The 27278-nt window shown below is 38.2% G+C and overlaps 1 protein-coding gene across 2 annotated transcripts in view; it reads right to left on the bottom strand.

The window, feature by feature from the left end:
• OSMR (oncostatin M receptor) overlaps window positions 1-27278 on the bottom strand; it is a 1030877-nt gene that overhangs the window by 833135 nt on the left and 170464 nt on the right. The gene's annotated exons all lie outside the window — the stretch shown is intronic.

Consider the following 27278-nt stretch of genomic DNA (forward strand, 5'->3'; position numbering starts at 1 on the left):
GGAGGCACCCCAGCCGAGAATCAAACCAGAAAACCTTGTTCTGTGAGGCGGCAATGCTAACCACTGCACCTGTCGAACCTAAATAAGTGTTACACTGTACAACAGCAGATCAGTATTATAATCCCAGCCTCACACCCACCTTGAACTGAACCCAATGACTTCCAATGTATTCTAATCCACAGTAAGTAAAACCTGTCCAGAATTATTTATTATTTTGTATACACAGACACACACACACACACACACACACACACACACACACACACACACACACACACACACACACACACACACACACACACACACACACACACACACACACACACACACACACACACACACACACACACACACACACACACACACACACACACACACACACACACACACACACACACACACACACACTATGTTTGAGAAAGGTGTGGTAAATGAGGTGAATGATAACTCTCTAGTTCCAACTCTTTTTCCATAGTTTATTGTAATGCTGTAATTAATCAGACTACCTGGCAAAACCAACAACACACTGTTTACCCTTAAAGTAAGCCAACCTTTAAATATTTGAATGGCAGCATTTACCTCTGAGTAGTCACTCTTCGATATGTGGTTAGGAAAAAGTAAAGGGACTTATGTATTCTCATTCTTTGTATTTTTTAATTCTATAGTATAGTATATTATGCTTCTAATACATTTTTCTATAATGATTGTCATTTTTTTATTATCACTGGTGTTTCCTCTTACATTTTTGTATCCTATGTATTCTACTGTGAAATCACGGGTGTGTGTGTGTGTGTGTGTGTGTGTGTGTGTGTGTGTGTGTGTGTATGCTGTTTTTTAATTACATCTCTACTACTGTTTTTTTATATGTTATCTGTCGGAAGCTTTTCTTGCTAGCCCTACACTGAAAATGGATATTTATTACCCAATTAGACCTTTCCTGATAAGAAAATGTTATTAAATAAATAGATAAATAAATAAATAAATAAACAATTACTCAAAATGTAATAAACATATCTTTTGGCTAAAAAATAAATGATCAGCCACATATTTAGAACTAATAGTAAAATTCTTTACTTAAAAAAAAGAATTTTACTTGAAAATAAGTATGCAAACAGGAATAATCTTGCACAAAAAAACTGAAAGTAACAGTTGACAATGGACATATGACAAACAACAAATTCAATCAGGTAGTCTAGACCTAGCTAATTTTAGGTAAAGATTGCATTCAGTCTGGCACTAACTTTTAAGATCAGTATAAAAACTTCAAATGTCTGACAGGTCTGTCTGTCTGTCTTTGCATAGTCCAGCAGCAACTCTCCAGCTAACAGTTTCTCTCTATATTTACATAAGTGGTGGTCTGGATTTCCTGCTGGCTTCAGTTCTGAATGGTTTGGAAGACATTTTATTGCTTTCACAGTTACATACTTCTGGGAAGGGGAGTCCCAAATAAAGTTATATCCTTTGACTAGATTCACATCTTTAAGCAATAATAGGCTGCAAGCACTGCAGATGCATGCAGAGCAGACTTTGTTTCACTTTCAAATGGCACTACACATCATTGGCAACAAATCTATACTTTATGTATACTGTTTATAACACTTCATTTGACTGTTACATATTTATTAAAGGGAACATACAATGCAACTCGTTTTGCTTTTATATCAAAAAACTTACATTTTCTTAATTCAATAAGCTTTAATAAAAGTTATCTCATACATCCTGCATTTTCCTTCTGAAAAGTTACATTTTTCCTACTTTATTACAGCTTTTCATAGAGATGATGTCTGTCTACCATTTAGTCTTGCTAGGCTTTGGTCTGTTGGGAAAACAGTATCTCATTTGATTTCAAAAAAGCATGAGATAGAGTCAGCTCCACTGCCTCAGTAGGATAAATCCCTTACTTTCATCCCAAAAGACTTTGGGTGCTGGAGCAGCTGACATGGGGAAGTTGGAAAGGAGTATTAAATATCAACCTTTTGACCTCATAGTAAGGATCTGTGGTTGCTGGGTTGGGAGGACTACGACTTACACACTTGCCTATGTGGTACATAGTACTGTAAACTGGTCACTGCATGTGTAAAAGAGCAAATGGACCTCATGGAGCAAATGTATAGAAAATGTTATAGTTACACCATGGGGGTATGTGTACTACATTCTCATATTTCTACTGTAACTCCCTGGCTGTGGCTGTGGCTGAAATTGGTCCACATTAAATCACTGTACTTCCCTGGTCAACAAATCTAAATAAATAAATAACATTTCAACTTCTTGGATAAAATGTACAGTGATTTATTGTCTTTTTAAATATAATCACTATCATCTGCAATATTTTGTCTGGTACTCATGACCTCCCTGTAAGTTAGATCATCCACCAAAGGAGGTGTGCATTTTGCTTTATAGGTCCATAGGTGGTTACTAGGTATGTGGTCCAAAAGACTATTGAGGAGCCTAGCCAGTTTCTCAATTGCCCCTGTGCACTGTCTGGCTAAGTGACGTGCTCAGACTCACATAGTAGGCAAATGGGGGCTAAAAGAATCAAACATGCAAATATAGCAAACAGGTCATTAACAGCTCATAGCCTTAATTTTCTGAGCTAAATGCCAGTATAAAAATGTATTAGTTTGCAGCAAGTTTCCTATGGATGACTGTGGACAAAGAAAGTTCAAATCTACTTAATTTATATAGGTCTAATAGACAGGAGATATAAACATGAGACAGCCTGGAGGAACAAGAAAAGGGATCCTAAACAAACTAAAATCAAAACTAATAAAGGGACTAATAAAAGTATGTAATATCTTGGGAACTTGCTCCATACTCCCAGATTGATCTTCCACAAAAAAGCTTGTAAAGGGAGGTCTTAGATAAGCTTACCTTGCCAAAATAGCTATCTGGAACAGATCGCTGACTGTTTTTCTGATACTTTGCTGAAACCATGTTTAGTGCCACTCTGTTCACCCTCGTTATGCTCGGGCTCACTCTGCTTCCCTATCCTACCCCCATTCCCACCTACCCCCACTTTCATTACTTTTATATTCTCGCAGCCACTCCCTTGTGACCAACAGCCAATCACCCTCCCCTGTTTCCTCCACTTCACTTCCTGTCCAACACACTATCCTCTCTTCCTGCCACTATAGTATTCTCTAAATATGTCTGGCATCATTCCACAAACAGTAATCCTATCTCTTTTCTCTCCATTGACATGTCTCCTGAAGAAATAGCTAGCACCTTTAACTTTTACTTTATCAACACTATTGCAAACATTACTGCTACGTTTTCCTTACCTCTCCCAAATAATACTATTTTAAAGCCTCTTCTTCCCCTTCTCCCTTGCAAAACTCTTCACCTCAAAAATGTCATCATACCTCAAATACTTTGAACCATGATACTCCTAATATGAACACCCTCCCTCCTAACTGCACTCAACAGTCTCCCCAACCAGTATTCAATCTCTCACCCATTCCCACCTCTTTCATCAGAAAACTCCTCCTGAAAGTAAAACCCTGCTCAAACTCTGCTGATAGAATTCCTGTCAAGTTTGTTAAAATTGCTGCTGATGCAGTGGCCTATCCCATTAACATTATGATTAACAGATCTGTCCATGAATCCTATGCCCCTTGCCTCTGGAAAAAAGCAATCATCTTGTCTCATCACAAAGGTGGTCCATTATCTGATATCTCCAACTTCCGACCCATTGCTATTCTTTCCCCCATTTCTAAAATCCTAGAAAAATGTGTGCAAAAACAACTCTTAGGCTACCTTCTAGAAAACAAAATCCTCCCCAACACAGCAAAGGTTTCACCCTGCTCACAGCACATCCATTGCACTAATATCCTTCTTGGGCATGATCAATAAAGCATGCGACTCAGGAAACATTGTATTTGCCCTTTTCTTAGACCTATCAAAAGCATTTGACACCATCTCTCACTCTATCCTCCTCTCTCAGCTCTCAAGTATAGGTTTATCTTTCCAGTCTCTCAATTGGTTCAAAAATTATCTAGAGAATGTGCTGTAAAATGGCAAAATTTCATTTTCCCTTATCTTCACAACCTTACAGGTGTACCCCATGGTTCAATTTCAGGCCCTCTACTATTTAATATTTTTTATCAACAATCTCCACCAAGTCATTCAGTAGGGCTCTCTACTCCAGTATGCAGGTGACTCTAATATAGTCTGCTCTGCACCGAATACTGATTTATTACAACAATATACACAAGCGGCATTCTCCACTCTGGAAGCTTGGCTTCATAATAATCACCTTTCTTTAAATCCCAAAACACTAAACTAATGATCTTCACACCCAAGAGAAATTCTCCTTTGAACAAAGCTGACATCAATATTTTCTCTCTTAACTCTACACAAATTGAGCTAGCAATCCACACTAAATTGTTAGGAGTAATAATCAATAAAAACATCAAATTCTGTCTACACATCCATAATAATATAAGTAAGACCCATAAAAAGCAAGGGTTGCTTTATAGGCACAACAGGTTCCTTTCTCCATACTAAACAAGTATTAACATTATCCTACCTATTACCCACTTGAACCTATGGTGCACCTATTCTAACCTACCTGCAGTCTTCCTTGAAATCAAAATTAGAAACTTTCTATAACAAGATAGCTAAATTTGCTAGAAACTCTTGCTATCATACTCATCACTGTATTGCCAAAAAAAATTACAATGGCTTGAATTCTCCCACTTTTACTCCTCCAGCTCACTATTACACTTAAAATTATTTATAATCCACAAGATTGCCCTGCACTTAGCTCCCTATTCACCCTTTACAATCCCATCAGACCTCTGCGATCTGAACAACTACATCTTATTTGAGTCCATAAGCCTAAATTAACTGCAGGCCAGGTCTTATACTCTTGGAACATTGTCAGAATATGGAATAATCTACCTTCCTATATCTGACTACAACAAAGCCCTCAACTTCAAAACTGCACTGCACAATCATCTCCTCTCCAGCTGGATGAGTAATTGCTCTATTTCTTCCTCTGCCATTACTTAGCCTACCAACTGATCCTATCTAATTATATTCCAGCATTCTTTCCAGATACTTCCTATGAAAGCTTTTCATTCTTTTGCTGTCTCATAATCTCTCTAGCCCCTGTTCTCTTTCCCTCTCTTCAGCTTTCACTCTGCTTTATACATCCTCCTCCTCTCCTGTCTCTATCTCTTATACTTACTGTCCACCTGACTTACTATTCCTTCCCCTGTCTCCCTTTCTTCATTTTTCCTCCTTCTCCCTCTTCCATCCCTCTGCACTATTCTATTAGCAATTATTCTTCTCATGCCTTCCTCCTTATGTTGCATATACACATCTTAGGTTCACGGGTTCAGAGGATGATACTAGGCCCTGATATTGATATATGATATTGGCCCTGAGGCCCTTATAAACCTAGCCAAGAATTTTGCCCACGTTCCCACAAAGTCAGCACCTGTTTCCTCTGTCCAGCAGGGACACAGGTGGGATCCCAGGGGTGTATTTTCTGTTTCCCATCCAGTCATCCAGGTTCCTCTTAAAGAGGGCTAGAGAGGTACTATGGTTGACATGGAGAGGGAGTCTATTCCATAGATGGGGGAGTCTTTGGGACAGAAATATATCCTGCTGACAAGTTCTATTAATGTCACAGACCAGGTTGAGGCCTTGCGTGTGGGTTGCGTGAGTGGAGTTTGACTTATGGATATGCAGCAACTCCATCAAGGCTGGGTTTGAGATGGCCTTGTATACCAGACACAGGTCACCTCTGAACAGTCTGTACGAGACTGAGTAGAGGGACAGGGCTTTTAGCCTAAAGGTATAGGCCAGGTGTTTAAGACCCTGGATTTTCCTGGTCAGGAACCTCTGTGGTCTCTCCAGCTACTGTATGTGTTTGACAAGGTACACGCTGAAGGGGGCATTGTACTCAAAAATGGGTCTGATAAGGGAGAAGTACAGGGATGTTATGACCTCCTTGTTCCTGGATGAAATACCCTTACTTATGAGGTGGGCCATGTAGAAAGCCTTCCGTACAATGGAGGCAACATGGTGGTCAAAAGTCAGGTTGCTATCAACCTGGCTGCCCAAGTCCCTCATGACTGATTGTGTGCTTAGTACATTGTTATTAATGTGATAATTAGTGGGGACTCCATTTTCCCCAAAGGGGGTAATGATGCATTTCTTGGCATTCAGTTTGAGGCCATGCCTTTGACACCAGTCATTTGTTTGGGTAAGGATCTCTTGGAGGATGTTTACATCACTAGGGGAATTTAAGACAGCATCCAGCTTGCAATCATCTGTAAACTTGGTCAGCCACAGACCACTGGTTTTGGCTTGCACCTCAGAAAAGTATATCTCAAACAGTAGAGGCCCCAAGACCAATCCTTGGGGTACACTGCTCGTTACTGGTCTACTACTAGAGGTGGTTTCCCCTATTTTGACTGAATGGGTTCCATCAGTGAGCCAATTAGCTACTAATCTGGTAACATATGGGTTGATGCCTAGCTGGGAGAGTTTATCTGTTATGCCTAAATGGGAAATAGTGTCGAAGGCTTTGGCTAGGTCCCCTCGTCCATGGCTTTGGTGACTGTTTTGAAGAAGATGACCAGGTTTAACAGGTATGATCTCCCTTTGACAAAACCAAACTGTGTGGGGTCAAGCGTTTGGAGGTTGCCAATGTCCTTGTTTATAAGGTCCATGATAATGTATTCCATGGCTTTGCAGATCAGGCTAGTTAGGCTGATGGGCCTATAATTGCCTGGGTCAGTGGACACTCCACCTTTGTGTAGAGGGATCACAGTGGTTGTCCTGTATTTGGCTGGGATGAAGCTGTTGCTCAGGCTTTGGTTGAATAGGATGCCTAATGGAGCTGACAGCTCATGGCTGAGTTCATGTAGGATACAGCCATGTATGTTAATGGGTCCCATGGAGACTGTATTTTTTGCCTTTGAGAGGGCATTAAACACCTGCTCCTTGGTGATGAGGGGAAGGGGGGGTGCTGGTGATGTCCTGGTTTACTGATGAAGGGGACAAGGGGGTGAAGTTTTCACTGAACCTGCCTGCCAGTAGGTTGGCTACATCTATGGCATTTGTGTATGTGGTGTTAATGCCTACCAGTTCAGAACAGATTTGGGTGCTACCTTTCAGACTGCAGACATATGTGAAGAAGGCCTTGTGATTGTCTTTAGTGGATGTGGCCAATCTGGACTCGAAGGTAGCCTTAGAGGATTTCACCAGTGACCTTATTTGCTTGTCCAGACAAAGGAGAGATTGCTTCCAGCTTGGCACCTGCTCCTTCTTGGTCCTGGACAGCAATTTTTTTTCTTTTTATTAGAGTTTGTTTATTGCTGTTGTTCAACAGACAGGTTTACTCTTCCTTGAGGAAGATGATTTGGTCCTGTCAGGTATTGCTGAGTCCATACAGCTATGTAGGTGCTCATATAGTTTTTTAGTGTAGGTTTAGACATTAGTGCTAGTTACTACTAAAGGGATGGTGGCTAAGAAGCTGCTTATACCTGCTCTCAGGAGTTTGTTGTCAGCTTTAGAACATTTTTTTGTTTGACCCTGGCAATGGGAGGGTCAGGGGAGATGGTGACTTCAAAGGTGATCACTTTATGGTCAGATCTTACCAAGGATGACACTATAAGGGTGCTATAGTGGCTACTCAAGTTGTTTCACACTAAGCGAGGCCTTTAATTACATACTAACTGTGTTTCCTATAATCTGCATTGTACTGTGCCATGAAATTATTATTTGCACTTTGACCTTGTGTAAGTCTGCTGTTAGGGTACTGTCATATCACTTTTATCTATTTCTGTATATTTGCTCATGTTATTTTTTTTCTCTTTCCTCTTAAATTGTTGAATATTTTTGGAATTTTTTATGTAACTTCTAAATATTTTTGGAAATTGAATTTAAATTTCTGTTTTTAACCTGGAGCTTTTCTCCCTGGGCCTCCACTGAAAATGTGCTTACTGTGGCTCAGTGGACTTTCCCGGTAATAAAATGTCAATCAATAAATAAATAAATAAATAAATAAATAAATAAAACCAAACAATACAGAGCTACACCACAATTTTCTGAGTTTATGGAAAAAAGCAAAAGTAGCAACAAATACTGCAAAAGCCATTTACCTCAGATAGAAACAAGAAGCAAACTGGTCTAGACCCAATCAATTTTAGAAAGAAATAAAACACTTAACATGGACATTAAATAACTCTTCAGCTACCAAAAATAAGCCAATAACATTGAATCATTCTACATTTGCTAACGATTATGAACACTTTTTCCAGTCCACCATAACAGGCATTACTAAAGCCATTTCAACAAATTACTCTCTCACCAATGCAGAGCGAGAACCTTCATCCTCTTAACTATATACACTCTAGCCTCTTATGCAGAAACTTTAATTTCTCTGAAATTTCAGAAAAACAGACAAAGTCCTTACTTCTCAAACTCAGCAATTAATGGTCTAAATCTAGCAATCTTCATTCCTAAGGCTTGCAAATGAAAAAAATCTCTAACCCCCCCCACTCATATCTATAACCTCTCTCTCACCTCAGGCACTGTCCCACCAGCATTCAAGCATGCAGTTATAATCCCTCTACCAAATGTCACTTCTCCTAATGGGTTGAAGGATTATAGACCTATTTCTACCCTATGCACTATTACCAAAATATTTGAAAAACTGTTACTCAGACAACTACTTAAGTGCATTTACAGCTATGGCTGTAATGTGATGCACAGCATGGCTTTCACAATGCTTTCATTATCTTGACTGCCTGGTAATGGCTACCAATACCATTTATTGCAATCTGAATGAGGGACTTATTACAGCAGGGTTCTTTGTTGACATGACAAGGGCTTTTGAAATGGTCAACCATACCATTCTTCTCAACAAACTCAAAAGATTCAACTTTGGAGATATCTGGTTTTGTAACTATTCAAAAGACAGAACAAAGTCCATAGCAATGTTTCATCTTCTGTTGCTGTTAACCTTAATACAGGTGTCTCACAGGGGTCTGTGTTAGGTCCGCTTCTTTTCTTTCTTTGTTAATGATCTCCGCTTAGAATTACTGAATCTTAAATAAATAATGTATACGGATGATATGCTGCTTCTGCAATCCAGTATTAGCCACTCTGACCTGCAAATCAAGTTACTGGACAATTTCACTCAGGTGTGCCATTACAGTCAGTGTCAAAGACCAAAAGTAAAAATGTGAAGCTGCATCTGTTTGATTACTTCATATTTTGGTTCTGTCTTAAAGTGAATAAAAACAAGGCATTTTTGAATGACCTAAAAGTTTTAACAGCTTTCACTTCTATCTGCAGTCTCTTGTTTCAGTTTTGTGCAGTGTCTCGAACATTCTTTTATTTATTTTTTTAACAAATTAGACTGAAATTTCTTTTAATGTGATTTTGTAGGTCATAGTTTGTGCAAGCAACATGGCATGCTTTTTAATATTATGTTCAGTTAAAATATCAAATCGGCCTTTGGTATCTCATAAAGAAACAGCTTTGCAAGTTTTTAATAAATCAGTCTCATTTGCCTCAAACATAAATCTTTTTTTACCCAAACCAGTTGTTTGGACTGTTGTGAGGCAGTTTGTTTGGACCATACCTAGTATCTAAACTATATAAAATATTCATATTGTCATCCATTAGCAATCTATTTACCCATTCTAAGACCTTATCAGATGAACTTGTCTAAGAGATGAAGGAAATTTGTTCAATTTCTTTCTTTCTCTAAGTTATTTTGCACTCAGTTTATATTACAATAATCAAAATACATATTTTACCCCATCTAACATTTCTCTCCTTAAGATTCTAGCTTTTTACCTGTTTACAATATGAGGCTGATACCTGGCATTATTTTTGGCATTCTTCAGCTGTTTCTTCTCTGTGTAGTCACCTTAATAAAGCATTAATATCCAGATCTCTTACCAGTGGCATTTTAGACTGACTTAACTTTAATTAGCGATATGATAGGAGCTGCAGACAATGAGGCCTATTTCTTAATCATGGTCATTTTCACTATTGTTGACAATTACATTTATAGAATGTGGCTGAATTTGCAAGAGTTGACTAATGTCTTACATACTTTTAAACTTGCCAGGAAATCCAAGATCTAGAAAAAAAAAGGAGGGGGGGAGTATATGATATACCACAAATGATCATTTTGTTTTCTGATAGAGTAGAGGAGCAGTACCCCCACCATACCTCTCAGCTGTACAGATTTTTGCAGAATGTCCAGATTTTTGCCTCATATTTTTGGTGTGTTCCTCCTAAAATCTGTACTTTTCTGGCAAAGAGCTGAGGATTGAAGTCATTAAATAATGACAGACATTTGAGTTTAAGACTCCACATCCTTCAGAAAATTCATGCTAATGCAAAACCTATTATGCTATCAATTTTCTAAGTTTGTAAGAACAGTATTTAAAATCTGTCCCTATTTGTCCCCCCATCATTTTAGGCTTTGCCCAGACTTTTTGCTCTAACAGGTTGAGAGGTTTGCGGCCCCCACCTCCAGTGTAAGGACTCTGCTCACACCACTGCTCTCTAAAAATATTACCTCTGAGGGTATATCTCTCACATTAGATACAGGGTGGCATACCCTTCCCTTGCTAAAATGCTTTAAAATAGCTATTGCTAGTTTAGTTATTAAAATAGTGCAATGAGGTGGTGAGATAATGTAGTTGGCAGGTTTGGCTTTGGTGAGCCCAGCTTTGATAAGAAAAAGTAGATGCAAGAAAGTCTGGTTGGTTATTCAGAGACTGAGTTCTTTATTATCAATGCATTTTAATGTTTTAATCATAATATTTCAGTGTATTTTCCCACAACTGATCTACATTGTTGTTTATATATTATAAGATTGTACTATTTGTCCTTGTGGTTATGAAACACTTTCTCATAGAAGAGATGTTATAAAAAGAAAAGGAATACTTACTTTCAAACATAATTAGATACACATGGAAGAGTTTTGCTGAATAAACTCTACCCGAGTATTGCAGACGGTCGTAATAATTGCACTTATACTTTACCAGTCTCTTTTTTACTTATCTCAAGAAAGTTATCTAGCTAAGCTCTAAGCAGCAATGTATAAATACAGTATTTGATGCATGAAAACCTTTAAAGCAAATGTCTGCTGAGCCATGAAATATTTCTGGAAAATGTGTTTTGAAACTATTCCTCATACCAATGCTAATATCTCACAAACCATAAATGCTGCATTAAAACTTAAAAATGCAAAGTTATTTTGAAGAAACAAATCTTTATAGTGGCAATTATTTCAAAACTCCAAATTGTAATCTCAATAGTATGCTTATTTTGAATATTTCCACAACTATTATTTCACACTAGCTTTACTAATTAGACCTATGTAATCGAAAGTAAAATTGATTATCTGTCTGCCAGCTGTCTAATAATTATGCAGAAGTTACATATACATATTTTTGTTTTGGGTATATTTACAGAAATATTGACATAATGCTTATGTTTTTTAATGATATTTGCAAACAAAAAATTAGAATCTCTCATACTTAGCTGCTAGATGATACAGGTCTTTGATGCTTTGTTCATCTTTATGCAGAGCTTCAAAGCCTGCCATACAATAACCTGTTTCTCATTTTATTTTCTTATATCCATACAGATGAGCAAATGTTGCAACTATTCTTAACTGGTACTATAAGCAGTCAGTTTAATTGGATTTTATTTATTTATTTCTTTAGCAGGTAGGTTGACTGGATCACTGTAGCCCATATTCAGTCACAACCTATTCGCAACAATGCAGAAAAATACAACAAATATAAAAATCTTAGTGTAATACAATTATAGAAATAGTTACTAAACACAAGCTGTATATGAAAGATCATTTGGCAGACATTTGACCAAGCTCTATGCCCAATAAGGGGACACATATGTGTAATTTTAAGGTACATAAAACTGTTAGGTTACTGAACTGAAACATTTGCATTTAGACTGGTGTGTTAGGTGAGACTGGAGATGATTAGGAAAGGATGCAAGAGTGGGGAGAGTACAAGCTGTGGTCAGCAAGGAGTTCCACATGGATGGACATAGGACGGAAAAAGTTATACCAGCAAATACTAAAGAGGTGAAGGGAGTAACTAAAGAGACAGTGAGAAAAAAAGAGAGAGAGAAAGACAAGAATCAAACAATTTAAGAGATCTGGAATATTCCTTAACATTAGTAGGTGACATGAGGTCATGAGGTCTTATACTAGTCTAAGAAGATGATATTGTAAATTCATATATCAATGTGTTGAACAATTCAAATGGAAATGGGGAAATAGACTAGTTGATTTATTGGAGGACAATGAGGTATCTTTTTGCCAGCATCAGTAATGAAATGACAGAGACTGTTCTACATAGTTTGAACATTTTGAGTATTTTTGGTAGAGAATAGACAATGATTGGAAGGGAATATTCACGTATTGTACAGGAAATATTTCTGGAAAATATGTTTTGAAACTATGCTTTAAATGAATGGTAGTATCTCACAAACCATAAATGCTACATTAAAACTTAAAAATGTAAAGTTAGTCTGAAGAAACAAATATCTGTAGTGGCAATTATTTCAGGACAATGAGGTCTCTTTTTGCCAGCATCAATAATGAATGACAAAGACAGGTCTGCATAGTTTGAAATTTTTGAGCATTTTTGGTAGAAACAGAGCCAATGATTGGAAGAGGGTATACAAATATTGGCACAGGCAATCCTTTTCCATACATTACTCTGTCCTGTTTAGCTAGCAGATTGGAGATTGTACGGCATATGTGAAGTAAAGATATTAATTTTGTTAATAAGGATGTGAATGTGAGTGGCGTAACAGGTCTAGGCAGATACCCAGATATTTAATAATATGACCTAGTTTAATTATGTTACCACTGGGATCTCTGAGCTTCCAGTCAGACTTTCAAAATTTAAGGCATTTGTGAGCTCAGAAAAAACACAGAATTTGTTTTAGTAATTTAATTTTACCTTTGGTACAGCGGTAGCATTGTTGCCTCACAGCAAGAGGTTCTCTTGTTCGATTCTCAGCTGGAGTGCCTTCTGTGTGGAGTCTGCATGTCCTCCCCGCGGTTAAGTGACCTCCGAAAGACATACGTGAATGGGCATGCCTTCGCTGAAGGTTGGGAGTCGGGCTGGCGACTCGGCACCATAAAAATCTACTGCCAATCATTAGCGGACTGGAGTTCCGATGTGGTGACCCCTAACTGGGAAAAGACAAACAAACAATTTAATTTTACCTTTTGGTCTTTCTTTACACATGCTTGGTATGTGTCAGCCAGAGTAGAATTGAGGGAGGTGCAAATGGTCGTAGGAGAGTTATATAAAACATGGTAGAAGTGGGAGTGGGCATGAGGGTGGTAATTTTAAAAGCCTGTTGTTTAGATATTCATTAAACTAATTTAGTCTGGTAGAGCTGAGACTGTAGAGAGACAATTATTTGATTAGAAATTTATGGTCAATAAGATCAAAGGTTTTGGAATGGCCAATGAAAATGGCTGAGTTTAGGTTGCCTTCATTTACTGAGTGGTAAATTAAATCTGTTACAATGTGAAGAACAGTATTAGCATTGTGATCTTTTCCAAAACTGTGTCTTTCCTCCCAAAAAGTCTTTGGGATTAAGGTCGTCCACTTGCAAATTTATGAACCTGAGATGAATACCACAAACAAAAGTGAAAATAATGTTATCAGACAGTAATGCAACACTGTAAAAAGGTAGAATTGGGGGACAGGCTATATACATTTGATATCTATATTTTTCTGTATAAGTCAGTTGGGGCAACATAGCTCACATACTTACTTCACTGAAAGGAAGCCAGAAACATTTATATGAACTATGTGTGTGGACTATTGCTTTTATTAAAATGCTCAAAACGTATGATGATCCTTGTCGCAGGACATACTGGCACTGTTGTTGTGGTGTATTTGCTTACTTTAGGACACACCTGAAGTTTACAATTTTGTTGATTAAAGTCTTGTAGGCCATAAAGAATTAAATACCTATGTAGCTCTACACTTTCTCAGTCATCCAAATGTACAATGTAACTCAGGTTCCCTGCATCCTGTTTGGGAAGTAATTTTTCCAGATATTGATCTGAAATCTTCCCTTTTCCAGCTGCCCGCCATGTCTTCTCATTCCTAGGCACTTTTTATTTTCACTGTTATGACAGAATCCTGAACTCTGATAATGTGATACTTTCATAGACTTTCTCTTTTCCTTCTTTTTTTACTCCTGTCATTAGTACAGTCCCACTGCTTTGAGCTTTTCTTCACAATCTATGTCCCTCATATGCCTTATCACATTTGTATCCCTACACTATAAACTGACAACTAAATGCAGGAATGTCTCCTTCTCAACGTGGTCTCCGATATTCTGCAGATTATTTCAAATAAGGCTTTGCTGGTATTCTTTATGACTAGCTGTAGATTTCTAGAGTCTGTGCCCCTAGCAATGCACCCTAGCTTTCAGACTGTCTTGGGAAATTAATGCTTACTTAGCATGGTACGATTCAGTGGGGGGAAGGGGGGATTAAAATGCCTAGCTCTTTGTCTTCCTCTTGCAGAGTAGAACAGTGTCCATAAATATACAAAAATTGTGTAATAACTTTTAATAATAAGCTATAAGGTAATAACATGCAATACAATAATAACATTGTTATATTCATAGACTATAGTGTTGTGCATACATCCTTAATGGTATGACTGAGAGTAAATTCAGAGGAAAACCTACTATGTAATGACATTAAGTGGCACTGAGAATGTCATAAATGGATGGACACACAGCCTTGGTTCAATCAACATCACAAATGCCTCCCATGATTTCAGACATTTTAGGCTTGCTTAATCCTATGTCATTTAAAAAAAAAACACTGTTATTCATATTAAATCCATATTCAATCTTTACATATTCCTAAACAAATTTAGTTAATGATATAATTTTCACCTTCAACTCAGTATTTAATCTTGTATTAAAAGAAAACCCGTTATATAATTTAGTCACATTTTCACCTCATGCATTCATCTAGTAAAATCTTAAAGTGGAAAAAAGTCACAAAAGAGCAATCTCTAAGGACATTCCAGTACTGCACTTTGTTGTAGATTTATCACCCTCCATCAAGTCTTGGTTCAAAACAATTCTGACATAATAACTCAGCTGTCTGCATGATCCTTAAACTTCAACAGTATATGGAACAGTGTTTTCAACTTAGCTGTACCCTACACCAACAGTATAGCCCTTATGAAATCCAATAGCCAACACAGAACAGTATCTGACTTATATTCACAAGGTTGCAATACAATTTGTACTGCCACACACACATACAGACAGACAGAGTGACAGGCAGACACATACACACTCACACACGCACTCTAAAAAAGTATGACATAGTTGTTTGTCTTTTCGGCTTTTCCTGGTTAGGGGTCGCCACAGCGGAACTTCGGTCCGCTAATGATTGGCAGTCGATTTTTATGGTGCCGAGTTGCCAGCCCGACACCCAACCTTCAACGAAGGCACGCCCATTCACGCATGTCTTTTGGAGGCCACTCAACTGCGGGGAGGACATGCAGACTCCACACAGAAGGCACTCCAGCCGAGAATCGAGCAGGAGAACCTCTTGCTGTGAGGCAACAATGCTACCACTGTACCAAGTTTCTAAAAGCTTTCAAGCTTTTAGAATCATTCATTCATGAGGGAACACAGGATTTTCATTCTGATGATCACTGTCGTAGTAGCCCAAGCCATATGGGTTATATCCTGCTAGGGGTAGAACAGCTGACTAGCTAACAAAGCTTGAAGGGTTCCTGCCATGCACCCAAACCATTAATCATCTCAAGAAAGAGAGTGGTTTGCATGTCAAGCCCTTCAGAGCTTTTCTGCAGCTGAAGAGCACTTCTTTTTGCTGGCTTTCAAAGATCGAAGATCGGCTAATACTTTCCATTGCCAACAGATTAAGTTCCGTTCAGAGAAAAAAAAACTTCCAAGCTTTACCTTTATGATAGAAACCAAACATGCTGAGAGTCACACCAAGTAAAGTATATTTATTTAAATGAACACCAATAAAACATAGTAGACCGCTTCAGAGATCTAAATTGGAATCCCGCAAAATTTTTGGCAAATTAGATTAAATTTAACACAGTCTCCAAGACTGAATGATAAAATTGTTCTTAACGGTATTTTAGCACTAAAAGCTAGCAAAATTTAGGACTTATTTCTTAGCATATTTTTACACAGTTATCATTTATATATATATTTTATGGTATTACAAATACATGTTTAATCTTAGGTTTCATATACACATTTTTCTCATGCATTTTTAATGTGAATTTTTTTGACTGCTTGTTTTTATTGGCCAAAGATTTCTGTTGGTGGTACTGTGATTACATCACTGTTTTTACATTTTTAAACATTCAAATATGGTTCTGATGAAGTTCCTTATGGTTGGAATGAAAGCGCTTAACAACCTGTCTACTGTTTTTTATTGGTGTTTATTTAAATAAATATACTCATCTTGGTGCAAATCTCAGCATGCTCTATTTGTGGTTACTTGTCCTTGAGATTTTACATACTGGTGCAGTTTTTTGTTATGATAGGAACTGAACTTCTTCTGTGAAATTATAAACTGTAGGCTATGAAAAAGTGTTTTATTGACTGCCACCTAATTTTTAGTAACTTAAGCAGGAGCATTACTTTTTACTTTTGTGGAAAAAGTTGTTAAAACTAATTTAAAATTACTTTTTCTGTGAATACGTGTTTTAAGTACTTTTTCATGAGATTTTTGGTGGAAAAGTGACTTTTTATTACTTACTTGTTTTACCTACTAATGTTGGCAGACTTCCCTGGGAATCCGGCATCTTTCTGGCTTTACCATGGAACAACATACTGGTTGCTCAGTTCTTCCTTCTACCAAACACAAAAAGAAGAAACATATTATCAGCCTTTGTGGCAACAGCAGTTTGCTAAGGCACCTTGGCTACAGATGAGTACATTTGTTGTGGCAATTTCTGGTTCTTCAGACCATTCATCTTTTTCCCTGACATTCTCTGGTGAAGTCCTTATAGCTACCATGGACTGGGGATTAGACATGTCTTTTGCAGCTACTGGGGGTGCCATTGAGGTGAAGGGAGAACCACTCTTACTGGTCCTAAGAGAAGGAGCAGGGAATCAATCTTTGCTGAGCCAAAATGGCTATAATGTACCCAAGGAAGTTTTGCCTGGCAAAAGTGGATCTGCTTCTCGAGAAATTCCTGTCAAAAAGAAGCAAAACCTTAATATGTCTTCCCCATCTCAGTTACTCTGGACATGAGTGGTTTATTAGACTTAGCTCAGGGTTTAGTTCAGTTGTTTTTGGCAAGTGAAAAAGAGATTCTTCATGTTCTTTAGAGATTCAAGATTTTGAACCACAAAATGATTGTTAAGGGACAACTTCTGTATTTTCTCCTTGCTTTTGATTCACATTCTGAGGAAATTGTGCCTTCTGCTAGTCCCTTTGAAGGATTCCCTTTTTGGAAACTATGTCTAGAAAAAGTAGTTGTTTTAGTGGGAACATGACATTCCACTGTTTCCGAAGAAGGGTTATGATTTATTACAATTGTAGACCAATTGCACCCATTCTTTCAACACTGAAGAATATTTTTGCAACAGCCTGTAACTTGCCTGACAGCCAGCGTGCAGCTTCCAATAAAGCAGGTAGACTGCATAACGCTCCTCAAGCTTATATGTTTTTATATACTATTCCTATATTAGACCCAGCAGTTATTTCTCTGGTGAACGCAGCTACTACTAAACATCATTCACCTTGGTAAAATCATAGCTTTCCACTTCACAGCTATTCTTCATCCCAAAGAAAATCAAATTTATCCTCTTCTCCCCAAACAATTTAAATTTCAAAAACTGCTTTCTCTATAACTTCCTTTGTCCACACAAAACCTGAACTCATTCAAACCTCTAAACATCTATGTGTCTTCATAGATGACAATCTGAAATTAACTACCACATTTAAAATACAGTCAAAAACCTCATCATAAAGTAAATCCCCTGTACAGAATCAAACCATATGTTACTATAACTGCAGGAAAAATACTGCTTTGACCGTCCTGCTGCCCGTACTCTTTTACTTCTAAACAATATTTGCTAACTTACAAGTCACTCAGCTGCACAAGCTAAAAATGTTGCAACAAAACTGTTAACTTTACTGTCAGTCACCTTCGCAGGAAACATTGCTGCCTTACTCTCAGGCAATTGAATTGTCTCAAACTGTCACATTAGCTTACTTACTCACATCTCATAACCATCCACCATCTCTTAAATAACCCCCAAACTGCCCTGTCCTCACTCATATCAGTCACCACTATAACCCTTCTGGGTCTTTGTGCCCCAGAAATAAACTCTTACTGCTTCCATCTATGTCTAACAACTCTGCAGGTGACTCCCTCTACTCCAAACAAGTATCAAACATGTGGAATATCCTTCTCATTCTTAAACAACACTATTCACTAACATCGTTCAAAACTCTCCTAAAGACTCATGTAAAACTCATGGCTCTGCCTATGCCCCTCCCAGTCACATGATCACTATTTTATCCATCTCAAATCTCTACTCAGATTCTTCTTCCTCCATCCTCCTTTTCACCTCCTCTACCTCCCCACCTCCAACCTTCTAATCTAACAATATTCTTCCCACTTCTTTAATCATACAATAGACTCACTTTCCTTACTTGGACTTCATTCATTACTTCTTTACCTACTACTCTAACAATATTTAACTTCTGCACTATGCTATCTGAGCTATATTGTGATATAATATATCCTGTACCATAAATCTTTACATAAATACTGTTTTTAACTTACACTGAGCCTGGCTGCAACTTAAATCTCATATATTATCTGTCATGTTTATCTGTATGCATGCCTTTTGTTTACTAACCTCATGTTAATTTAGCTGCATGCACATTGTATAATCCTGTTTGACCATAGGCTGTCTAAGTCTGATTGTATCTTTAAATTTTTCATAATTCAATGTTTTTTATGCACCTTCTCTCGCCAGGCCTCTGATGAAAAAGCCTTTTCACCCAGTTGGACTTTCCTGGGAAACAAAAGCAATAATTAAAAATAAATACATCTGTTTAACACCAGTTTTTCACTTTCTGATAAGGATGGGAAAGCTTTTGAAATATTTGAACAAATGTGCATTTTTTTCAAACACATATTTTTAGAATTCTCAGCTGTCAAGCTCATATATTAAAAGTTTAAGCTTGCACCTTTGGAGGATATGGGGTATATTGTGGCATCTGTTTCCTCTTCTAAGTAAAATATTTTGAGTAATCTAATTGATTGTGTGCCTCAAGTGGCTACCCATAGATTAAAATGTGCTTATGACTGCAGATTCCATTTGCATGGCTGCTACCACTGGAACTGTTTTGAGGAGGTTTGCCTGGTTGTGAACTCAAAACCTTCCTGAGGATGTCATCATTGAAATTTTGAATTCTTCCTTTAACAGAGAGATATTTTTGGATCATCTGCTCCAGAAGCCCTTAGAAAGTGTGATGAAAGAGGTAAGCTGATTCAAGGAATTTCCTGGATTTTTCAGACTTCCTTCTCCAATTTAGTCAAGGGGTTTAATGCTACCCTTACATTGTTTTTCAAAAAAAAAAAAAAAAACAAAAACAAAAACAAGATGCTGGTAAGCAAATGTTTAAAAGACAATAGCAAAGACATTCAAAAAAATGTCTAATTTGTCTGAATGACTATCTGCAAAACTCTCTTTCCCTTTCCCAATCTGGCAAACCTTTAATTCTACCTGAAAGTCTGAACATCCATTTTTCTCTTTAGCAACAAACATTTCAGGGTTATGGGTTCTAATTCATCAAGGTTAGAGATGTCAGTGAATGTCTCTCCCTCCTTTTCATGGATTCCTTCCAGTCCAGCAGATCAAACTCCCCTTTTCCCTTCTGCCATTCAGCACCTGCTGTCACAGGGGGTAGTAGAAGTGCTCTTCAGCAAGGAGAAGGGTTTTATTCAAGAATGTTTCTGGTACTAAAGAAAGAAAATTCAAGGAGGCCAGTTCCTTTTTAAACCTGTTTGTGATGGTATTCAAGTTCAAAATGTCATCCCTTCACAACCTATTACATTTCATTCTCCATTTGAGTTTTCTGGTGACCTTAGATTTAAAAGACACTTATAACTGCTTTCTTATATATTCAGGCTTCAGATGTTTCTTAAGGTTTTCTGTGTCTGGATCATGCTATCAGTTCCCTGCATTACCATTTGGTCTATCCAGTACTCCAAGAGTATTCACAAATTACCTTGTTAGACTCCAAACCTCCACTTTGCAACAAAGCAGAAATTCTTCTAACTAAGATTCAGCTTAACAAAAGCAAAGCCATATATCTATCGTGTGTCTATCTTCCCCCAGGCAATAACATCAACACATTAGAGGCTATCTTCAGCTGGCTCTCAAGTAACTACCCCCAAGAAACCATTAGACTTGGAGATTTTAACATTAACTGGAACTCCTGTATATCTGAGCAGCCTTCTAATCATATCAACTTATATGGTTTTACCCAAACTATAACATACCCAACCCGCACCAATAAAACTAACAACAAAACTAGTACCCTTGACTGGATAATCACTAATACGTCCCAACTAAACTATAAAACAGGCACCCTCCCTGAGGACATAAGTGACCATTTGCTTACCTATTTAATCAGAACAAAAACTGACATCCTAAACTCAACCATCTGTAGAACTATTCGCACTACCAAAAATGTTAACCCTGCTCACTTTCAAGCTGAACTAGGCATCTGTGACTGGTCACCCCTGAAATACCTCCCAATAGATAATGCCGTGAAATACTTTAACTCTAAATTTCTAACCATTTTAGACAGCCATGCCCAATTACGCAAAGTTAGAATTAGAACCAAATCAGCACCATGGCTTACCAAAACTACCAAACAAAAAATCCTCCAAAGAAATAAACTATGGGCCAAATGGCACTCAACAAAAAGCCCCTCAGACCACCTGCAATTCAGACAGCTAAGAAATGAAACAAAAAAAGCCATATTAGCCGATAAAAGAAACTACTACTACCAACTACAACAAACCAACCAAAAAAATCCCCCAAAATTCTGGCGAGGTATCAATAACCTCCTACAGCCTGGATGCTCAAGTATACTCCCTCTCCCTCTGGCTCTGATCACAACAATCCCATCCAAATAGCTGACTCATTTAATACTTTTTTCACTGAAACTATACAATCCCTAGCCAACCAGCTATCCCCTAGCACCCCATGCTCTGCCGCAACCTCTACCAATAATTCTCATCAATTTCACTTTCAGCCAGTGCCCACTTCACTCATCTGTAACCTCATACAGAAACTTAAACCCCACTACACTCTCTGCTGATCAATTACCTGCAGAATACCTGCAAAAAGCTGCTAATGTCATAGCCTACCCCATATCCATCCTCATTAACAAAACTATTTCTGAAGGAACTATTCCCCTAATCTGGAAAGTCTCTCACATTATTCCCCTGCATAAGGGTGGTAATTCCAAGGAGTTGTCCAGTTATAGGCCCATAGCTATTCTATCTCCTTTGGCAAAAATAATGGAGAAATGTATACACATACAACTGTTAACCTATCTACTTGATCACAATTTATTAGCACCCTGTCAACATGGCTTTAGACCGTTTCATAGCACCACCTCTGCTCTCTTATCCTTCACTAACCATATTAACAGTAATCGTAATAATGATACTCTATCCTCAGCTCTTTTTATTGACCTGTCCAAAGCATTTGACATGGTGAATCACCACCTGCTTATAGACACACTCAAAAACCTGTCATTGGACAACCATACTATACAGTGGTTCCAATCATACCTACATAACAGGCAACAGGCTGTACTATGGGAAAATACTTTATCTTCCCACCTCCCAGTTGTTCTAGGGGTCCCGCAAGGATCTATATTAGGCCCATTACTCTTCTCCATCTTTACAAATGACCTTCATTCTGTAATTCCTCAAGCTGACTGCATCCAATACGCTGACGACTCCACACTCATATGCGCTGCTGCTTCTCAATCAGAACTTCAGTCACTAACCCAAATGACCTTTAGTACAGTTGAAAACTGGCTCCTACAAAAACGTCTTATCCTTAATCCCAAAATACCAAAAATGCTACTATTTACCCCCACCCGCAGAACCTCCCCACTTAACTTTACTATTACTTCAAATAACGGAACTATAATACCTCCCGAACCAACCACCAAACTACTTGGGGTACTAATAGATAATAACTTGTCTTTTGAACCTCACATTAATAACACCATAAAAACAGTAAACAAGAAACTAGGTTCCCTCTATAGAATAAAACCCTTTCTAACACCTCCAGCCAGGGTTACTATTGCTCGCACCCACCTCATCTCTACCTTGCTCTATGCCTCCCCTATCTATACCAAAATATGTAGAAGTAATCTGAGTAAACTTTCATCCTCCTACAACAATATTGCCAGATTTGCAGCTGGGTCCTCCTATAGAACGCATCACTGTATCAACCTGAATCAGCTAGGATGGTTAGAGCTGCCAAATTTAATTGTTTTTAATCAATTAATAATAGCCCATAAGATCCTGTATTTACCTCAAAATACACCCATACTTACATCCCTAGTCATCCCCTATAACAATCTCAAGACCTTACGCTCATCAAATAACCTACTTGTACAAATATCAAAATCCAACAACTCAGCTGGTGACACCTTGTTCTCCAATACAGTAGGTAAAGCCTGGAATATCCTCCCAAGCCAGCTAACCTCAATATCCTCTGTCAGCTTATTTAAAAGCAAGCTTAAACCCTACCTTAAATCACACTGGCTATGCCCCTGTGTTAACTCAGACTAAGCACCTGACTATTAACTAGACTCCCACAATTCCTAGCCTCCTATGATCATGATCTTGTGTTGTCTCACTAATTTTTAGTGAGCTTAACCTTCCTTAGGATTTTTTTCTCATGTAAATATGTATATACTGTGGAATGATCAAACACCTTCATATAGTACCACAACCTAGGTGATAAAGAACACCATAAATCCATCCTTGTATGCAGATCTTCTATACTCTATCTATTGATCTCTAGTGTTTTCTTTCTTAGGTTTTTGTGTGACCTTAGTATCTATTAATATAAACTACTAGCTGTATCTAGTTTAGTCTTAGATTTCATTTTCCTTCCCTAATAGAATACATAATATAAAATCCTAGGTTTGTAATATGTTATAAAGATTTGTAATACACCATTTCTAATGCAAATGTATTAGTCTTGCTCATCTATTCTTAGATACATTTTTTAATTCCCTACTGAAATATAAAATATATAATCTTTGGCTTGTACTATATTTTTAAAACTTCTTATGTACCAAATTCTACTGTTAATGTCTTTGTCTTGACCCTTTATGTTGTTGTAATTTGTGGAGCTTTTTTCCCCGGGCCTCCACTGAAAATGGACATATATCCAGCTGGACTAGCCCAGTCAACAAATGTAAAATAAAATAAAAAAAATAAAATAAATAAAAGTATCTGGCTCCTGTGATAGCCTATTGCAGACTGCAAGACATTAATTTAGACAATTTGCTTCTCTTCGCAGATTTTTTTCAAAATGGCAGGAATCTCGCACTTGAATGAGGGATCTCCTACATAAACTTGGTTTCCAGGAGAACATACTGATGCCTTGTTTTACTCTTTCCCACAGGATTGTTTTCCCGTAATGATGACCAGATACTTCTATGCAAAGAGATTTTCTTTCACAGGAAAAGTAGATCAGTATGTAGATGGGGGGTTCAGGTATTATGATAGTGTTATTGGAGGATGTAATAGCAAAGGTTGTTTTATGATGAGAGAGACAATGTGGGAGAAAGAGCAAGAGTTTGGTCTTTTTAGGGTTAAGGATAAGTAGATTATCAGACAGCCACTTTTCAGTAGATAGAAAGGTGTCTTGGGTTAGGGTATGGAGTTCTGGGATATTGCTAGAGGTGGAAATGAGAGTTAAGTTGTCTATATATTGGATGAGGGGGGGATTGTTTACAGGATGTGTATAGTTCATTAGCGAAAATGTTAAACAGGAGGGGACCCAAGATGGAACCTTGTAGAACCCCTGATGGGACTGGAATGTATGGAGAGCAGGATGAGAGCCATCTGACAGATTGCTGTCTACAAGAGAGGTAGCTGGAGAACCAGGCAAGGGAGGTAGTTGACAGGTTGAGATTAGCAAGTTTAGATAACAGTATGGAGTGGGAGACAGTGTCGAAAGCTTTGGATAGGTCAAGAAAGAGACAGGATATGAGTTGGTTGTTATCACGGGCCTTAGGGAAAGTATGAGTAAATGACAGGAGGGCTGTAGCTGTGCTATGGTTTGGCCGGAAACCATGCTGAGTGGAAGTGAGAAGGTTATTTTGGAGGAGATAGTTGAGAAGTTGTGAGTGAATGCATTTTTCAAGTATTTTAGAGAGGGGATAGGATAGTAATGGGCCTATAGTTAGATAGGTCAGTTGAGTTTCCTCCTTTATGCAGGGGAATGGTGAAGAAGGATTTCCAAATGAAAGGAACTGTAGCTTCTTGACCTGATCTATTGATAAGAATGGATACAGGATAGGCTGTAGATTCTGCAGCTAATTTGAGGAAGGTAGAAGGGAGATTATTTGTGGAGGGAGAGCAGGATTTCAGAAGAAGTGTTTTGATGTAAGAACTGGGAACAGGTTGAAAGGAGAAAGGGTTTTTGTTGAGTAGGTTGGGAGGGGTAGCGGGAGTAGTTGTGTTAGAGTTGGAGGTTGACAGTTTTTGGATTGTATCAATGAAGTGTTTATTGAGGAGGGTAGAGGTTTCCAGAGGAGATTTATTTGGGAGAGGGGAGGAGTTGGCAGGGCAGCCTGCAGAAAGAATTTTGTTTAGGGCAGACCAGAACTTATGTGGGTTGGATTTGCTATTTAGTTGGGCATAGTTATAATAGAATTTTCTGTTCTTATTGATTTGTTTCTTGACAAAATTCCGTAGTTCTCTGTATTTATGCAGCAGGGGTAGTTCTTTAGTTTTAACCCAGGCTTTCCATGCATCTCTTTGTGCATAAGGGATCTAGTGTCTTTAGAAAGCCAGGGAGCTTAATTTGGTTTAATTCTAATTCTCCTGGAGGGGGGAAGGGAGTTGAGGATGTTCAGGAAGATGCTATTAAATTTACTCACTGCGTCATTAGGAGGGATCTGACTAAGGATAGACCAGTCGATACTAGACAGTATGGAGTTGAATTGGCTGATATTAAAGTTAGTGGGTTTATGACAGTCTTTGTAAAGGTGTGATTTAGGTGGTTGGGTAGAATGTCTTAGAATTGAGGTGAGGAGATCCCTTTAAGGAGTCTGGTAGGGTATAGCACTCTACTATTAGTGAGAACAAGATCCAGTATGTTTGGACCTCTGGTTGAAGTGCACACTATTTGATCAAGGGCATTTGCACTAAAAAAGTCCTGGAAACATTGTGCCTGCAAGTTGGTTGTAGTGTGTATTTCCTAGAATATAGAGTAATTAAAGTCTCTCATGAATATAGTGTTTGGTTTGATGGAGAATACCTCCAGTAGGTCTAGATAAGGGTTGTAGGATTCTTGAGACATAGATGAGACATAGATGGTGACCTTCGTATGGTGATTTGCACATGGATGAACTCCAGGGTATCATTCTGTTTAACCAGCCTTGAGGTACACCTGTTGCTAAAGTAGATTGAGACACCTCCACCTTTAGTTCTTGTCTGTGCGTCTGATGGTCTAAATGTATAGAAGCACTGTAGCCTTGTACTGTTAAATTACTTTCTGTGGCTTTAAACCATGTCTACGTAATGTCACAGAAATCTATAATCTTCAGAGTGAGGAGAGCTTGAAGGGTGTGGAGTTTCATTTTAAGACTCCTAGCATTGACCACTAACACCTGTATGTTCCTTTGGGTTTTATTTGCTATGTTGGTAGGTTTGTCACCTTGGCATTGCCTAATAAGGCTCTAAGGGGGTGGATAAAATTTTAGCAAAAATCCAGAAGCTTTGGGGGACAGGTGCAGGGCATCTTTGGCAAAGCTACGTGGTCTGCTGACCATGTCCTCCCAGGCTGACAGATATTGAATCCCTCTGGACTGACATCAGAGACTAAGCCAATTGTCAACGTCAATACATTTTTATTCATACTGTGGCATCTTCATTTGTGAAGGTAAAATGCTGGTCAATACAAGATACATACCAGTTTGAGACATATATTCAGAGATGTCTATAATATCTCTCTTCATATAATCTAGAGAGGTATGTCTTAGGTCATTTACACCCACATGGACTATGATAGAATCAGAGTGGCACCTGTGGTGCAATGAATTGAGTGCGTGTGTAACTTGGCAGATCCTGGCTCCAGATAAGCAACTGACCATAATATTCTCCTTGTCCAGTCTGGAAAGTGGGGTATCTGTGAGTCGTACAATGGAGTCCCCCATGCCAAGAGTCCTGGGTACATTGTTTGCCTGCCTTATGCTCTTTGTTTTTGGGGGTCCAATGAGTATAGGCTTATGTGTGGTGTTCTGTTCTGCTTTTGGTGCATGCTTTAGAGACTGCTGAGGTTCAACCGTTCAGCATTGTTGTTTGCAGGCTTAGGAGGTCTTTGAGGTTTGGGGAAATTGCTTTTTAGTGCCTTATCATAAGATGACCTATGTGCGTGTACACTATGTGGGGTGGATGTAGTGTGTTTATTTTTGACAACCTTGTTTGTATGTGAGATTTTTGCCTCCAAGGAAATTGTATATGTACATCTCTCGCATACTGTGTTGGTTTCTTTAAGGATTAAAAAGTTGTCAGTGAACATGAGACAATTGCTATATTGCCTCTGGGTGCTCATACTTATCAAACTGGTTACAGAGACATTTGGAAATTGCATATTCATGTTGTCTGGGTCTGTATTAGGGCGAACTATTAGGACTTGAGGACTGGGTTTTACAGAGGTCTTCTACAGTCATCACTAGGGTTAGGGACTAGAGTAGGATATGGTATTAGGTAGTGTTAGGATATGGTTTTAGTGCTACATGCTGCACAAGCTAGCTGCACTGTGCTTAATTTTATGTAATTCATCCCTACACTGCAGGTTACAGTCCCAGTGCTAGTTTTATGTTAACTTCAGTGTACTCCATCTCAGACAGACAAGGCAATTACCTACTGCTACTAGATGGAATATCCCAGTCCTCTTAATGTAAAAGTGCAAAAAAAGATTGC

The sequence above is a fragment of the Protopterus annectens genome, chromosome 1.part0, assembly GCF_019279795.1.
Source record: "Protopterus annectens isolate FY-2018-M chromosome 1.part0, PAN1.0, whole genome shotgun sequence".
Classification (NCBI taxonomy): domain Eukaryota; kingdom Metazoa; phylum Chordata; order Ceratodontiformes; family Protopteridae; genus Protopterus; species Protopterus annectens.